Here is a 4,529-nt window from a genome sequence, read left to right as displayed (position 1 = left end):
AGGGTCTCTCACTACATAGTTGAGACTGACCTGGAACTCACTATGTAGCCCAGGCTGGTCTTGAACTCACAGCAATCCTCCTGCCTCAGCCTCCCAAGTGCTGGGGATTACAGGCGTGCACCACCACACCCAGCTTCTAGTTCTTATTCTTAAATGGGTGATCACTCATCTTTTATGATGGCCAATTCTGTGGCATAGCAGCACAGAAACTCCTTTCTTTTTCAGTATTTGTATGTGTGCATATATATATACATACATACATATATATAGATATAGATATGTATATATATATATATTTATATCTATATATATATTCTTCAGTGTTTTTGGATGCTTCTCACTGAACAACACAACACCTACCTTCCTTTCCTGATGATTCCAGTGCTACCAAAACTGCTAAATTTTATGTTTTACAGGGAGCGAAATAGCTCTGGGTTCTGTGGAATAAAATGATGATTCTCAAATTTTTTCTGACATCAAAAATCAAAAAATCCCGTAGGTTACAAATTTCCAAACTCTCAGACTCCACTCCTAGAAAGACTGACTTAGACCTGAAAAGTTTTCTCCCTCCCCTTTCCCCTTTTTCCTCCTTCTCTCTCCTCTTCCTTGTTCCCCTCATCCCACTGATTTACAAACCATAGAACGAAGAGCTGTTTTCACTAATCTTGTCAATCTTCTGAGGTAACTTCTGTCTAAGGAAAGAAAGAAACCCATGAGGAGTGTAAAGTTCTGTTGCAGTGAATCACTGCAGAGATTCTTGGGGTGGGAGGTTTCTGGTCACCTTAGGAAGAGATAAAGGCAAATGCCTTAATTTAAAAATGGCCTTATTTCATTATCTGTCTCCTCTTTCTCCTCCCGCTCCTCCTCCTCTTCTTCACTCTCCTTTTACTTCTGCTTTTCTTTTCTACTTCTTAGTCCCTCTCCTCTTTTGGTTAATTTGGGCAGATGTTCTTTTCTCTTCTCATTATCCAAACCTGTTTATTTTTAAGATGAAGGAGATACATGTCAACTGCTAACGGAACTTATAGATTGGGAATAAATTACCTTTCTTATTTTTAAAGAAAGATATGTAGGCATGATATAAAATAGTAGAGAAATTCAGTAGTATAGAATGTTCAGATCCTAGCAGGGATCATTCCTCCTCATCCTACTCCACACCCATGATGGGAACAGGCAAACAGACAGCAGTCCACAGTGTCCCACCACTTTCAAAGCCATCACACACAGGAGCAAAGGAGAAAGCTGCCACAAGACTCTCCGAGAGCCCCAGTGGAAACCTCCAGGAACTGATTATGAAGATTAGTAACCAGGGCAATGCACATCCTGGGAAAGGAGTAGAACTTTTGAAGCAGGATTTGGGGAACATAAGGGTAGCATAACTAATTTAAGAGGTTGCAAGCACAGTCAAAACTATTTACAAGCAAGGCCTTTCATTGTTTTATCAGTGAAGTGAACCAGCTGCCTGTTAAGACTTGACCCTAATCTGAGCATTGAGATGGCCGTTGATTAACAACATCCTCTCTCACCAAGCCAGGAAATGATGAAAAATGTCTCCATGGACCCTTTAGGGATAAACAGAAGGAAATGCTCACTGTCTTCTGGACATTCAGCTGTTGAGATGGAAAGGAGTTGTAAAAACAGCCTAACCATCGACAATGGAGTCTGAATCCTGACAGTGTTTTTTACTCACCTCTTGGCAGTAAAAGGTACTATCCCAGGAGAATAACCCTGGGAGAGAAAAGAGAATGAACTTTAAAAAGCTATTCCTTTTTCCCTAAAGCAGAACATCTTTGTCCCTTGTGCTCCCAGTAGGAGCTAGACATCTGTATTGCCTTGTCCAAGAAAATCCAACTGGAATCCAACAGGAATCACTAAAGAGATTCCAAAGATGTGCTAAAGTCTGTTCATGTATTGTTCCACTAGATTCAATCAGGAAACTGCAGTTCTGAACCCTAAGTGAGTGTTTAACCACTATGTAATATATAGAATTTACCAATTATTTGTATCAACACACAAAATGAATAATCTGCATTCGTGGATTTGATCTCCTCTTAGGTGCTCACTCTATGCTGGGAATACTAACAAACTATTGTGCTCTTTTCACTCAATCTTTCATTTACTGATGGGCTGCTTCATTGCTATTGGCTCCTCACATCATTCTGAACTCAATACAACTGGACTACGGTCAATGCCACTGTGAGAAGTAGATTTCTCCATTGCTCTATCTCCAAGGTCCTAACCCTAAGCAGGAAGCAGTTTTGTTTACATAGAAGAAAAATTAGATAAATAGTAAGTAATAAACAAAATAAATTGGCTCAAAACACTTTCTCACCTGACATATTTTTAAATTATAGAACAAACCCAGTGTGGTAACCAGCTTGTATACTATCTTCATGTCCACGATATGGTAGAGCATCAAACATTCTGGGAAAACATTCAATAAGCAACTGAGCTAAAGACTCATAGAATTATAGAGGCAGGTCTTAGAGATCAGTTTTCTCATTCTAGATAAACCTAACAGTAAGTATCTTGATCTTGGAATTTCCAACCTCCAGAACTGTGAGAAATAAATTATTATTTATAAATTACTCAGGTCTTTTGTTATAGTAGCACAAGTAGACTAAGATATGTTCTCAGCTTATTTGGCTAATTTCACCTTGTTTAATTGGAGCTGGTAAAATTTTCTTCTTCCTTTGGCTGGTGATGTTTCCAATCAAAAGAATTTTACCATCTAAGGAGCTGCGTTAGGGAGTTGGGGTGCTTTACCCATTTGTGCTAATTCTTAAAAGTCCTCAGGACCTGCCATCCATTGATTGGCCCCCATGTGGGTGACCATGACAGAGACCATCACTTCCCTGTGGGATGCTGTCATGGCTTTATCTCTGTAGCTTTCCACGTGTGGCATCTAACCTTATCTCTTCTTTCCCTCCAAACATCCTGCTAGAATTAGTGGCTGCCAGATGGTTTTCATTAATTCGTGGACTAACTGAATAGGTACTAGGTGCCAGACACTGAACTCAGCCCTGATCTGCTACTGATATCTGTAGCACCGTCTTGAGCTGCTGCCCAGAAGGTGCTCAGTACCTTACAGGTTAATGTGTTGATAACAAGAGAGACGGTATAACAATGAAAAATGTTGTTTGAACATGGCACATTGTGCCATAAAACAGTCATGCCCTTAACATTTCCATGTAATTTGCCAAATCGCTTATTGCTTCAAGGAGTTATTTACAAAGTGAAAATCAAGAAATGAAAATCGGAAAAGATGACAGAGAGACTTTATGCTGCTTAAGCAGAGAAAAGAAATGGGGATGATTAATTATAAAGGACAAGTAATAACATCCTGGAATTGTGATTTTAAAAAAGAAAAATAATGTCTTGAGGGAAGAAACAAGAAGGGAATAAAATTTGTACTTAGGAAATAACTATGTGCTGAGAATGTCCTTGGCTAAAAACTCGGGGAAAATATGCACTGCAAGTATCAATCAATAATCAAGAATATGATGTCAGCCTTATTTTTAATTTTAATGTTTTAAAACTTATTACTTTTTTTGGATTGTGTGTTTGTGTGTGTTTACTGTAGAAAAGAAAAAAGAAAAGAAAAACATGACACCAGTGAACTGTGAATGTAATCACGAAGCCGGAAAGGCAAGCATCTGAGGACTGGTTTTATAGGAGCCGCATTCTGAACCAGAACAAACAAGTCTCTGTCAGCTTACTGATAGGGAGCCGATTACCAAAGGGACCAAGTGGAAAAAGTTCCCGGCTGCCAAGCTAGCCATCGGGACTTTGATAAGAAGGTGACAATTTAGTGGTGGGTAGAAGTTCAGAGACTTGTTAAAATTAGAAGAGAAAAAAACATTAAAAAAGAAACAGGAGGTGGTAGATCACTTAATTATTCTCAATTAGGCTCCTTGACACAACAAAGTGGTCCTCAACCTCCAATTTGCCTATATATCCTCAAACTCACCCAATGATCATCAACAGCTTCTTTCTTCTAAATACAATAGACATTTTTCAGAACTGAATTTAATGCTATTTCAGCAGCATTTCTTATTACCGACTGTTCCTTCTGTGACAAATTTTTATTCTCCTCCCTATCCTTTTTTCTTTTTTTGGTACCGGGGATCAAACTCAGGCCCTTGTGCTTATGAGGTAGGCAGTGGAACCGCTGAGCCAAATCTCCAGCCCTCCTCCCTCCCTGTCCTCTAATTTGGGAGGAGCTAGAAGGTTCACTCCTGTGTTTTCCTCTCACCCTTCGAATACAATGTTTTACTCATTGACTGACTACAGGTATCCTCTGGGTGCTGACGACCCACTATCGCTAGCCAAAGTTTTCTGGACTTAGATACCCACCTGTTTCCTAATAATCTTTGCTTGAATGAGCTCCAGGCATCTTTAACTTAACACATCCAGACTGAGCCCTCTGGTCTCCCTCTACCCCCAGGGCTCTCCTCAGTGTGCAGCCTGCAGCTCACCCAGGCATCTCACCATAATCTTTTTTTTTTTTTTTTTTTTTTTTTTTTTTT

The 4,529-nt window shown here is 39.5% G+C and overlaps 1 long non-coding RNA gene across 1 annotated transcript in view; it reads right to left on the bottom strand.

The window, feature by feature from the left end:
• Positions 1-638: 638 nt before the first annotated feature.
• LOC117285305 overlaps positions 639-4,529 on the bottom strand; it is a 13,082-nt gene continuing 9,191 nt past the window's right edge. Inside the window, exons 3-4 of the long non-coding RNA XR_004516295.1 lie at positions 1,691-1,728; positions 639-692 (exon numbers count right to left, since the gene is read on the bottom strand). This is a non-coding gene — a long non-coding RNA (uncharacterized LOC117285305). The remainder of the gene's footprint in view (positions 693-1,690; positions 1,729-4,529) is intronic.

Source organism: Fukomys damarensis, unplaced genomic scaffold (genome assembly GCF_012274545.1).
Source record: "Fukomys damarensis isolate Sample0158 unplaced genomic scaffold, DMR_v1.0_HiC HiC_scaffold_8, whole genome shotgun sequence".
Classification (NCBI taxonomy): Eukaryota; Metazoa; Chordata; class Mammalia; order Rodentia; family Bathyergidae; genus Fukomys; species Fukomys damarensis.
The sequence above is the reverse complement of the archived record's forward strand: the minus strand, read 5'-3'. Positions and strand labels throughout refer to the sequence as shown.